Raw genomic sequence first — 13741 nt, 5'->3', positions numbered from 1 at the left:
TATTTATTTTTGTCTAGAAGATCTGTCCAGTGATGTCAGTGGGATGTTAAAGTCCCTTACTATAACTGTATTGCCGCCTACCTTTCCCTTACAGTCCTCTGGGACTATTTAGGTGCTTCTGTATTAGATGCATATATGTTTATCAGGGTTATATCCTCTTGTTGGATCAATCCTTTCAGTCGTATGTAATGACCTTCTTTGTTTCTTGTTATGGTCTTTGCTTTGAAATCTATTTTGTCAGATATATGTATTGCTACCCCACCTTTTTTCCCATTTCCATTTGCCTGGAAGATATTTTTCCATCCCTTTACTTTCAGTCTGTGTGCGTCCCTTGTTCTAAGGTGGGTCTCTTGTAGACAGCATATATATGGGTCATGTTTTCTTATCCATTCAGCCACTCGATGTCTTTTGATTGGTGCATTTAGTCTGTTTATGTTTAAAGTTATTATTGATAGGTAGTTGTTTGTAGCCATTTTTATTTTTTGTACCTGTGTTCCTTCTTCCCTTTTTATTTCTTCTTTTTACACCAGTCCCTTTAGCATTTCTGGCATTGCTGTGTTGGTGGTGATAAATTTCCTTAGCCTTTTTTTTTTTCAGTGAAGCTCTTTATTTCCCCTTCAATTTTGAATGATAGCCTTGCTGGATAGAGTATTCTTGGATTCAGTTCCTTGATTTGCATCACTTTGTAAACTTCCTTCCATTCTTTTCTGGCCTGATGTGTTTCTGTTGAGAAATCATTTGATAATGTAATGGGAGATCCCTTGTATGTAACTTTCTCTCTCTTGCAGCCTTTAAGATTCTCTCTTTGTCCTGAACATTTGCCATTGTAATTATGACCTGTCTTGGTATGGGTCTTTTCAGGTTCATCTTGTTTTGGGCTCTCTGTACTGGTGTGACTTTTTCTTCCCCACATCAGGGAAGTTTTCTGGCATTATTTCTTCAAATAGGTTTTCTAACCCTTGTTCCTCTTCCTGTCATTCTGGAACCCCTATTATCCATATGTTGCTTCATTTCATGTTGTCCCAAAGCTCCCTTAGGCTCTCCTCCTGTCTTTTAATTTTTTCTCTCCAATTGCAGTTCGGTTTGAGTGTGTTTTGCTTCCATGTTTTCTAATTTGCTAATCCGGTCCTCTGCTTCTCCTAGTCTATTGTTGAAACTTTCCACAGTGTTTTTTTATTGAAGCTATACCAGTCTTTATTTCTTCTTGATTTTTACATAAGTTGTTGATTTTTTTCATCCATCCAGTTTATGAACTGCATGACCCTTATTTGAATTCTTTTTCTGACATATTATATGCTTCTGTTTCACTTACCTTCTTTTCTGGCGATTCCTCCTTTCCTTTCCTTTGGTGGTTTCTTTGTCTTCCTATTTTTGCTCTCACCGAAGGACCTAGGTGTTGAGTCATGTGGGGGCTACTCCTCGGGTGGCAGTGGTTGCCCCTTGGGCAGTCATGGCAGTGGCTTTTCCTCAGTTGGTGTCAACTCCTCTGGTGGGCGCTGCTCACACAGCTGTTTGCAGCAGTGGTGGCTCCTCTGGCTGGTGGGGGCGGGCTGCTCACCCAGCTGCTGCTCCTTGGATGGGTGCAGGCTGCTCACGAGGCTGCTACTCCTTGCATGGGGGAAGGCTGTGCACGGCTGCTGTTCCTCAGATGGGGGCAGGCAGCTTGTGTGGCTGCTGCTCCTCGGACAGGGGTGGGCTGCTCGCCACAGGTAGTGATTCTTAATGAAGTTGCCTTTATCAGCCTCTTTCTTTTGTGTGGTGTTCATGGGCTGTAGGTTTGGCAAAAAATACTGTGTATTTTCTGTGTGGCATGCTACTTCCTCTACAGCTGGGATGGAGGAAAGAAGTCTGGGAACCAGCTGGGGTGGCCATCCTTCTAACTCTTTGTAAAACTTCAGCCAGGCAGGCTGTAGTGGGCGGAGTGCTGGTAGTATGAGATGGGATATAAACGGAGAGGGTACTGGCTTAAGAACGTGTTAAAAAACCAGGTTCTAATCCATCTGACTTGCAGTTGGGCTTGTGCTTCTCCTCTTTGAGCTTCTGTTTCCTACTCTGTGAAAAGGATGTTTGTGTAATTAATTGGTGACCTACTGACTGCTCCATGCTTGGCACAGAACTAGGTGTGGAGATACAATGGACATCCTGGTCTACCTTGGTGTATGGTAGAACAATCTCTTTTGTGTGCTCACCACATGGGGATACTGTGAGGACCAGATGCTCAAAGAAATAGAAAGGATTAGGCATTTAAATTATACACATTTATAACTATAAATTTAATTGCAAATTCAAGTTGGGTTCTAAAAGGAACAACAATAATAAAAAAGATTATCCTGGCATGTAATAGACATCTATCAAATACTTATTAGATAGATGAAAGAATATGAATGGATCAAGTGCTGAATGTGTGAAAAGTACTTAAGAGCAGCTCTGATTACATTTGTTTTCTGGACATATCAAGAAGGCACCCCCTTGGAGACAGGAGCAGTGAAGTAGGAAAGAGGTTGTAGATGCTATTAGAGGAGATGGCAAGATGCCCAAGATAAATTTCACCTTCTTCACCTGCTTGTTCAGGGTCATGTCAGTCCCAGTGAAGGATGTATTATTTTCTAATTTCACAACCTATCATTCTTACCTTTTTCTTTTCTTTCCTGGTGTTTTATTCTTCTGTGTTCAGTAAAAACCCTTTGGGCACTTGCTCTCATGGGAACTTTTGCTGTTAGTCAAATCCTTCATCCCTTCAGGGAAACAAAAGCAAATCAATATATGATATTAAACAACCTGGGAAATCCTAGTGATTTAACTCTTCATAAATGTCGGCCAGCCCTGCAGCTGTGGATGGTCTCACTTTTCACATCTGTCGTTTCCTCTCTCTTCTCTCAGCTGCCTCCTGATGTCTCCCTTGGAATGGCTTGGAGAGCAAGGAAACAATAGCTTGGAAAAAATGTTAAGAGGTAGAGTGCTCCCCATTGCTGAAGACAAACAGAAGATGTCACTCAGGATTCCTTCAACTGTAAGTGATAGAACATTCATCTTAAGTACAAGCATACCCCAAAGATACTGTGGGTTTGGTTCCAGACCACTGCAATTAAAGTTGTAATCTTTTTGCTGGTGGAAGGTCTTGCTTTCAGTGCAGTATCTGTGAAGAGCAATAAAGGGAAGTACAATAAAATGAGGTATGCCTGTAACTAAGGAAGAAAACGTAACGGTTCAGGAAACTTAAAGTGCAGGAATAGGGATGGCTTCAGAGATGGTTTAAAACTCAGGTTCAAATCATATCTTTGGGAACCAATTTATTTCTCTCCATCTCTTGGCTCTACTTTTTGCTGCTTAAGCAGGCATTCAGCCTCCAAGACCGGAACAGAAACTCAAGTCCTGCCATCTTTGTCAGCTTATACCCAGCAGGGAAGAACATCTACCTTCACTTCAGTATTCCCAGCAAAAGGCAGTTTCTCTCACTGGCTCTGCTTGGAACACACATACATCTCTGAACCAATTGCTGTGTTAAGGGGGAATAACATGGTCTGATTGGGTTAGGGCAGTGATCGGCAAACTGCGGCTCGCGAGCCACATGCGGCTCTTTGGCCCCTTGAATGTGGCTCTTTCACAAAATACCACGTGCGGGCGCGCATGTACAGTGCGATTGAAACTTCATGGCCCATGCACAAAAGTCGGTATTCTGTGGAAGAGCCACACTCAAGGAGCCAAAGAGCCGTATGTGGCTCACAAGCCACAGTTTGCCGACCACTGGGTTAGGGGATGGGTTCTATGATCCACACATGGAGTTAGGAGTGGAAGTTTTCCCAAAGCCTATTGGCTAAAAGTAGTAGAGAATGTGCTTTTCAGAGGGGAAGTCAGGGTACACTTCCCAGAGAATGGGGAACTGATGTAGGACATTACATATCATAGTGGTAATCAGGTTACATTGTATGACTCAGGGTTGTAAACTGCTATTAGTGGTATTTGTCATTAATGAAAGCTAGGACACTGGTCATCAAGTGGAGGCCCAGAGAAGGGAAAGCCTTGTCCAAGCTCACCCAGCATGTGAATGGCAGAGCTAGAGAGACAATACAGCCTCCTGGACTGCTCTCCTCTCTCCCTCATGCTTCCCTGCTTCTCCAGCCTGCCTGGGAAGAGCTGTTCTCAGAGGCCTGCTGCAAAGGGACAGATGCCTGCTTCCTAGAGTGGGTGATTAATGGTAACACTGGATCCACAGCAAGGGTGTGATAAGCATTGGAATCAGTTTCAGCCTTTTAGCACCTGCTGCTTGAAAGCTAGGGGAGATGGTAAAAGGAAGAACGTGGGGAGAGAAGTGGCATTATTTTGAGGAACAAAGCACAGGGAGTTATTTTTTTCTTCTTATTTGTTTATTCCATCTATCTACCCTGCTAAGGGGGATGGTTTATGGGGTGGAGAAAGAGACAGGATAGGGCAGAAAAATGAGCATGGGCTTTTAGTCCAGAGATCTGACTTCTCCTCCTTAATCTGCTTTAGGCAATGCCACCCCGTTCTCTGGGCCTCTGTTTTCCCATTTGTTAAAATGAAGCAGTTGGATAACGGAGATCATCCATGACTGAATGTTCTTTTTGTTCTATCTGGAATGGTCACCTATGTGAACAGAGCATGGTCCCTTGATGCCTTGTCACTGTTGCATCTCACAGAACCTGGGGCCCAGGGCCTGCAGAGCACAACTGCAGGGGAACAATCTTTCTTTGGAGGTGTGCCAGTCTGAGTCCCTGACACTTAGTAGGTACTCAGTAAATATTTGTAGAATAACTAAATGTGGTTTTGCAGAGGACCCAATGAGAATAATTTCACTCCTTTTAAAGTTACTTCTTTAGGTCTTGAAAGTCCTACATATTTGGGTCTTCTTTTAAAACCATTTTTGGATTATTTGCATTGTAAGCTCAAAGTAAATACCATCTTGTTTTAAAAAATGTATTTTTATTGATTTCAGAGAGGAAAGGAGAGGGAGAGAGAGAGATAGAAACATCAATGATGAGAAAGAATCATTGATTGACTGACTCCTGCAATCCCCCTACCGGGAATTGAGCCCACAACCCAGGCATGTGCCCTTGACTGGAATTGAACCCAGGACTCTATCTACTGAGCCAAATTTGCTAGGGCAGATACCATCTTTTGATTGATGGAAAGCCTGGGATTCAGATTAGGGTCTTGAAGGTGGGTGCAGGAAAGAAATAGATAAGCAGAGGATTCTTAGTGTCAAAAAGCCCAATATGATGTAGAAGTTGGGTCTCTAAGCAATGAAAAAAATTATAAAATCTTACCAGCATCCAAGTGGAATCGGCAATATATTGAACACCTATGTATTTACTGCCAAGTTTGGGAAATAAAATGCTACAACTGAAATATGACTCTTACGTGGCCTTTCTCCATTTTATTCCATTCCCAGAGCTAATCATGATCATGAGAAGTGTTTAATATTTCCATAATGGTTTATATTTCCCACACAAATATGCATACATAAGTAATATGTAAAAAGTTTACATGTTGTATAACTTTACATAAATGGAATTATACTGTATGTATCATTCTGCAATTTATTTTTTTTCCTTCAATATTATTTTGATGTTTATCCACATTGAAATTTGTAGTTTTAGATATTCATTTTAAATGCTGTATAGTAATCCATTGAATGACAATAATATACAGCCTACTTTCCTATTCACCCATTGATGGATATTTAGGTTGCTTCTATGTTTTTGCTGTAACAAACACTCTGTGATAAACTTCCATGTAAGTACCTCCTTGTTACCTGTGTATGAGGTTTTTGTAGGCATATGCCTAGGGAAGGGATTGCTGGGACATGGTGTAGCCTCATCTTCAACATTATCAAATGTTGGGTCAAGTCTCCAAAGGATTGGTACCAATTTGCACACTTAACATCCCCCCCTCACCCCAAGCAGTGTGTGAGAAGTCATTCACCAAGTGATGTTAATCAGTTCCATGAAACACTTAATTCCCTTTACTCATGCCATGACCTATACTCTTATTAAAAAACCAACAGTCCTCTTGACACAGACTATCGAAGAGGAAGGGAGGTGAAAGGAACAATCTTTGGGGACATTTAATTTGAGTTAGACAAAAATATAGATTTTTTTGGAGCCAGCATTATGCAGACTTTGAAATCTGATGAATTTGAATCCTGGCATAGCCATTTATGAGTTTCATGGCTTTACATAACATACTTTGTCCCTCTTTACCCCTTTTTTTCCTCTATCAAGTGGGTATGGTAATTGTATGTACTTCATGGGTTATTTGAAGGATTTGATGAGCTAATTCCTGTAACACACTTAACATAGTCATACTGGTCTGTAGCAGTGGTCAATACACAATAGGTATTATCATTATTACAGGTCACATTGCCCAGTCATTACCACTGTTTTCATCCTTGAGAGCACCTTTTTCAGCATGGAAGCTCACATTTTAAAAAAAATGCTGAATAAACTTACAAATGATGCAGCACTTAATTCTTTATTTCACTTATAGTGTCAAGGCCATATGTGATTGCTAACCAGCTTCTGACTAGCAGAAGGAAACAGTGTTGATATACTGGATTGTATAATTACAGCCTAGAACAAGAAAACTCAGTTTTTAGTTAGACAGTGTTGCTTCTTCACATGTAAATGTGCAACTTTATCAGGTTTTCAGAAATATTTTCTCTCCATGGTAATCTCCAGGCTGTGACCCTGATCTAGACCTACTTTTGTGTTTCCTAGATGGGAAAACCGAGGTACAAATAAGAGCAAGAAATTTCTAATTGTTTCTTCATGGAGACACAATCACTCACTTAGTGACCCAATGTTGTCTTGGTTCACACATATGACTAATTGGAATAGGGATATCTGGTTGTCTATTGCTGCATAACAAACCTTCCCAAAGTTCAGTAGCTTAAAACAACAGTTTATCATCTCATGTTTCTGTGGGTTGAATGGGCTCAGCTAGGTGGTTCTCTCTTGAGTTTGCTTATGCTCAGATGGTGGCTGGGGCTGCAGGCATCTGAAGGCTCGAGTGGACTGGATATTCAAGACAGTGCTCTCATATGGTTGGCAATTGAGGTTGGGTATTGACTAGAGTGCCCGCACATGGTCTCTCTCTGTGTCTTGGATGTCTGACAGCATGGTGGCTGGTGGTCTCTGAGAGTGAATATCTCAATTGTGTTCCAAGAGGAAGGAAGTAGAAGCTGACAGGCCTATTAAGGGCTGAGGCTCCTTTACTTGCACAGTATTCTACGGGCCCGTGCAGTCACAGCCCCACCAAGGATCAAGGAAGATCCCACTTTTTTGATGAGCGGGTGGTAAAGTTACTTTGCAGAAGAGCTTCTGGGATGAGAGATGTTGCAGTTATCTTTGGAAAGCATAACGGTTTCTGTCATGGTGAGTTGGTTTTTTTCCTTCCTCCCAAGGATTTACAAACATTTGTGGTCCCCTACTGAGGAAAGTGGAATTGTGACCTTTTCTCTCCAGCTCTGCCTGTTCTGGAGGCAGAAGGCAAAGGCAGCTTAATCCCAGTTGAAAGAATCAAAAGGGTGAAAAACTTTGTGGTCCCTGGCAAGGCAGGAAAATTAAATGGTTTTAAAAAATACCTTACTGTTGATCTCTTACCCCACCTCCAACCCTCCCCGGCCTTCCCGCTGTAGTTTGAAGGACTTGTATGCATGCATATAAGCATAACCAATGGACAGAAGACACTGGGGGATAGGGGAGGTTGGGGGAATGTCAAGGGAAAAGAAAAGGAGACATATGTAATAGTCTTTGTAACACTTTAAGCAATAAAACAAAATAAAAAAAATACCTTACTGGAGCCACCATGTACATGCTAATAAGGATGGGATTTTTAAAAAAAACTTGTTTTGGGGAAACGTTCATAATGAAACATCCTGTTCTTGAATTATTAAAAACAATGTTGAGTAAGAATTGCTTAATTTAGTAAATAATTTTAAAGCAAACCATTATTTTCTTTTAACTTGAATTTGCTGAAAGCACTTCAAGAATTTTATTACCAACATGACTGCAGAATGTAATTGTGTAATTAGTAACGCATCTGACACCTTTGGAGAGATTTAGGTATACTTAGGGCAAGAACAAAATGTACTATTTTATCATTTTTAAGACTGCATAAAGGACACTGCCCTGCTTTGCTAGTTGTTTTTTTTTTCTTTTAATGATGTTGTATGGCTGAAGTCACAAAGTAATAACCAACATTTATTAATAATATTGGGTCTGTGGATAAAACATGTGGTTTGGAGTGATCAAGGTTTGAATTCTGATGCTACCTCTTATACTTACGTTTTTCTCAAACAAGTTACATAACCAAAATCTCAAAATATTTATCTATAATATGGGAATAAGTATATCTATTGCATAAGGCTGCTTTGACTCCTCAATGGGATAATGTATGTAGAAGGCCTGGGATGGGGCAGTAGGTTAGGTTACTTTATCTTCCCATCTGATTTTGTGGGAGTGCTTGATTTTGTGAGTGGTTGGCTCAAGTGCTCAGTTTAAGATTCATCTTGGGTGTGTTTGCTGGATGCAGGTCAGAGTTGGTGAGGAGCTAGAATGTCCATTTTTCACATAAATGCACCAAGCAAAGTGTCTGATCAAGGAATATACAACCTACATACTTAGAAAGGCTTGATTTAATAGTTATAAGCTACATCTTAAATTGATGAACTTTTCTTGTATTATTTGGAGGGGCAAAAGTTGATTTAGGAAGAGGAGTTAGGAAAACATCTTTGTAATCTGAGTTGGGTAGTGATCTCAGCATAATTGGTGAAGTTCTGTTTTGTCATAATCTTGGATTATAATCTCAGGGTGGCAGGGAGAATTCAAAAATGACCCTTCAATGACCCTCACTTTTGTATAATTTCCTGAGTGTGGGTGAAACCTGTAACTAGGATGGGTTATTACTCACTGACTATGTTATATGGCAAAAGGGATTTTGCAGATGCATGTAAAGTAACTCATCAGTTGACTTTGAATTAATTGAAAGGATGAATGTTATCTAACCATATGAGTCCTTTAAATCTGGATCTAGAGGTTAGAGATGGAGGAAGAGGTTCAAAGTATGAGGAAGAGTAAATGTGAGGAAAATTCCATATCGCTGGCCTTAGGGTTAAAGGGGGTCACATGGCAAGGACATTATACAAAAGTGAGGGTCACTCAAGGGTCATTTTTGAATTCTCTGCCTCTAGGAGCTGAGAGTAACCCCTGGCCAATAGCTAGCAAGAAATGGGGACCTTAGTCCTATAACCTCAAGGAACTGTATTCCCTTTTTATAATTGTATTTTTCAATAACAGTTTACATTAACATTATTTTGTATTAGTTTTAGGTGTACAGCATAGTGGTTAGATAATCATATACTTTACAAAGTGGAAAGTGATATTTCCAGTACCCACCTGGCACCATATAATTATTACAATACTAGAGGCCTGGTGCATGAATTCATGCATGGGTGGGGTCTGGCTGGCCTGCCCCAATAGGGGCCGATTGTACCGGGGAGAGGGGCTGAGGGTGGTTGGTGGGCTGACCCCGCCCCCTGGTCGAATTCCAGTCAAACTCCTGCTGGAGGGGGCAATTTGCATATTACCCTTTATTATATAGGATTATAGACTCTGTTCCCTATGCTATATTTCCTCATAACTATTTCGTAACTACCAAGCTATACTTCTTAATCCATTTACCTTTTCCACCCATTCCCTTCAAGGAATTGAATTCTGCCTCCAGTCATGTGAATTTGAAAGAGGACCCTGGGTTATAAAAAGTAAGGCAGCCCATCTAGCACCTTCATCTCAGTCTGATGAGACAGTGAGCAGAGAGCTCAGCCATGATGTGTCTGGGCTTTTTACCTACAGAAACTGAGACAATACATTTGTGTTGTTTTAAGCCACTAAGTTTGTGCTAATTTGTTGTGCAGCAATATAAAACTATTATGCCCAGTAATTCTCACTGTGAAGTTGAATTATTTCCTTTCTATAGTTGTCAGTTTCCTGACCTTTAAGAAAGAGGATTTTCTAGTTTATGACATTGTTGCTCATAGTAATTGTGTATCAGAATCACTAGATTCTGAGGCAGCTTAAATGGCAGATTCTGATTGTTATTTTTTTGCATTTGAATAAAATATTTATTGTTTTCTTCTGAGGGAAAAACAGGAAGTTATGGAAACACACTACATTTGACAGCCCACATTAATTTGTGGTTGGTCCTAACCCCAGGTTTAACCAGAACCTTAAGCCTAATATGTCAATAAGGCAAATGCATACTTGTTTCATTTCTATTAACGATTCCCAAACTTTGTTTTAAATGTTTGCATTGGCATCCCTTCAGTTTCAGACTTGTTCTATTGAAGTTACCATTTGTTTCCTATTTTTTCCTTGAAAATATTTGCTGCGTGTTCTGCTCCCTCTACAGATACTTAGGTCAATTCCTATATGTTTACCCTGCCATCCTTGAACTCTAGCTCATTTAGTTTGGGGCACTAAAGTAACTCTCCCCCACTCCCCACCATCCATAGGAGCCTGCAGGCCTTCATCCTTCATGATTTTATCCTTGGGAGGTAGTAGTACAGTGGGTTCGGTGACAGTAACCGTCATAGTTACTATCACAGAAGTGGGAGGAATCCCTTTTCCCTTGACTGGTACCTTTTGGTTGTTGCTTTTCTTATCTTTGGGGGAAAGTTTCAAAAGGCCCCTTAAAGTTTTTCAGAGGAGGGGAGAACATCTTACATGACTTTCTCTAGGTTCCTTTGCATTTGGATATGATGGCTTAAAAATTATAGAACTAGGTGCAGAGTGCTACTGGTTAAGCTGAGGAAAGCTATGTTGGAACTCGGGTTATTTGAAAGCTTCAGCCTCAGAACGTGACCCTTAGTCTGTGGACTCCAGATAAAAATAGGCAGGAATAAAAGGACTAAGAATGTAATAGGGAAGAATGCCCTGCCTGCCCATCACTGAGCTAGAGCTAGTTTTGCCTTACTGTTTATAGTTCTTGATAATAAACTGCTTATTTAAAACACTAGAGGCCTGGTGCATGAAATTTGTGCACTGGAGGGGGGTGTGGTGCCCTCAGCCTGGCCTGCGCCCTCTCGCAGTCCAGGACCCCTCCCTCCTTACCGCTCGGCTCACTGTGCTTCTTAGCGCTGCTGCGGAGGCTGAAGTGGCTCCTGCCACGTCCGCTGCGCTCGCCAGCTGTGAGCCCGGCTTCTGGCTGAGCGGCCCTACCCCTGTGGGAGTGCACTGACCACCAGGGGGTAGCTCCTGCTTTGAGCTTCTGCCCCCTGGTGGTCAGTGTGCATCATAGCAACCGGCTGTTCTGCCATAACGGTCACTTAGGCTTTTATTATATAGATATCTATCTCTAAGGAACTAAAAGCACTTTATATAGTTTTAAATTAATCTTCAGATCTGGTTAAGGTGACTAAAAAAGCTGTTTCCCCATATCCAATTGTGGAAATAAGCGCATAGATGTAAGTTGGTGGCATTTAGGGGCTCTGCTTCCCAATTTACTAGGTGTGACTGCTGAAATGATGAGGATCTTAGTTAATATTTTGGGGCAGGGACTGTGAGGGCTCAGAGAGCCCATGTGCTGTGGGAAAGGGTGAATGGTTCTGTAGGGAGAGTCAGATGCCCTGGGAGTAAGTCTGGGGGCTGAATTGTTAACAGTTTTCCCCAGGTGATTCTGATGTTTGTGGGCAGGAAGTCAGTCTTGGTCATTACCCTGGAATAGTGATTACAGTCTCCACTGGCACTGATGGGTGAAAGTGACCAGGATGACCTTTTTTTCTTCTGCTATCGTGAGAGTCATAGCCATGTAAATGCAGGGCTTACTAGGTACAAGGCACTGTGTGAACGCTTGACTTACCTTCTCTCATTTAAGCCTTGTAATTACCTGTAAGGTAGGCCAATTATTAGCCAAATATCACTGCAGCTGAGGATGCAAAGCCAAGGTTACACAGTATAGAAGCGGTAGAACTGGATTTCTCAGGGCCCCAGCTCTGAGTTTCTACAACTCCTCACCTGAACTTTGTGTGCCTTGCTCAACTGAGACCCATCAGCAAAACTATGTACACCAAAGCAGAGCCTTAGCAGTTCCAGACTTTGAAGAGACAGAGAATGAGGCAAAAAGCACCATAAGGAGGTGGGGAAAAGGCTTTCACCAGCTCCCTCCTTCTCCCTCCTTATTGTCACAAAAACTGCCCTGCACTGGGTTGGGGGCCAGGGGATGGGGAGAAGACATTTAATCATGAAAATATGTTTCCTGTCCATCTACCATGTGCTGGATGGGGTGTTTGGTGCTGCAGACACAGAAATGAATAGATGCTTTGTTTCATGGCAGACAGTGTGCTTGGTGGTTAAGACTCCAACTGGGAATGACAGAGACCAGGGTTTGAAATCCAGTTCTGGGACCACAACTGAATAAATACATTGTGGGTTAGCTGCCTAACTCGCCACAGCTGCACCTTCAAATGGGATGGGCTGATAGCAGCTACTCGCATACCACCGGACCCTGCGCTCCTGGCCATAGCTGATTAATCCAGGGCAAGGCTTGGAGTTGGAAGCATGGGATGAAATGACTCCGGTCTGGTGGTTCCTGAAGCCGAGTTCCCACAATGGCAACACTCTGGTAAGAAGGCCCCCACCCTTCCATCCCCTGCTGCCCCGGCCCCTGGAGTCGACTTGCCTTTTTTGATACTCCAGTATTTTTCCACTCAGTTCCCTTTGTGATTTGAGAGATCAAAGGCAGGGTCTGTTGCTGGTAATCCAAAGAGCCTCTGCTAACGGAGGAGCAGACACTGTCAGAGCTGGAGGATGCTCACAAATGCCGTCTGCTTCACTGTGTTGTCTGCGCAAGTGTGGCAGAACACTCTTAATCAGCCATCCTTCCTGCCCTTCAGACGGGTCTTGTTTTCTAGACCCACTCATGCCCTTCCTACCATCGGTGATACCACCCTCTTTCCCCACCTCCTTCACAACCGACTCAACTTTGGAAATGCTACATAAGCTCCCATCTCCTCCATGTGAAAAGCTTAAAAAAGTTGCTCAAAAATATTTAAAGATCGTTCCTCATTTTTAAAAAAATTCTTACCTGAGGATATGATTTTCATTGGTTCTAGAGAGAGAGGTAGAGAGAGAGAGAGGGAGAGAGAGAGAGAGATTGGTTGCATCCTGTACACATCCCAACTGGGGACTGAACCTGTAACCTGGGTATATGCCCTGAACAGGAATAGAACTCTCGACCCTTTGGTGCATAGGACGATGTTCTAATCACTGAGTCACACTGTCCAGGGGTAAAAAATCTTTCCTCTTCTCCACCCCTTGATATTTTCTCCATCTTTAACTTTCACTGGTTATAACACAGGGTGCTCTTAAGGAAGATCAATCTGTCTTCTGCATGAATTGTTTTAAATTCCAACTTTTTGGTCTTTAATAATAACTAACACTTATGTGCCAAGACTTAGAAGCCAGGCTTATTAATATACTAGAGGCCCGGTGTACAAAAATTTGTGCATTCAGGGGGGAACGGGGGTCCCTCAGCCTGGCCTGTGTCCTCTCGCAGTCTAGGACCCCTCAGGAGATGTCCACCTGCTGGCTTAGGCCTGCTCCGGTATTGGGCCTAAGTCGGCAGTTGGACATCCCTCTGGCAGACAGGAGCCCTCAGGGGATGTCCACTTACCAGCAGGAACAGGCTTAAGCTGCAGTCGGACATCCTTAGCGCTCCTGCGGAG

Source organism: Myotis davidii, unplaced genomic scaffold (genome assembly GCF_000327345.1).
Source record: "Myotis davidii unplaced genomic scaffold, ASM32734v1 scaffold18, whole genome shotgun sequence".
NCBI lineage: Eukaryota > Metazoa > Chordata > Mammalia > Chiroptera > Vespertilionidae > Myotis > Myotis davidii.
This window is presented reverse-complemented; position numbering follows the sequence as displayed.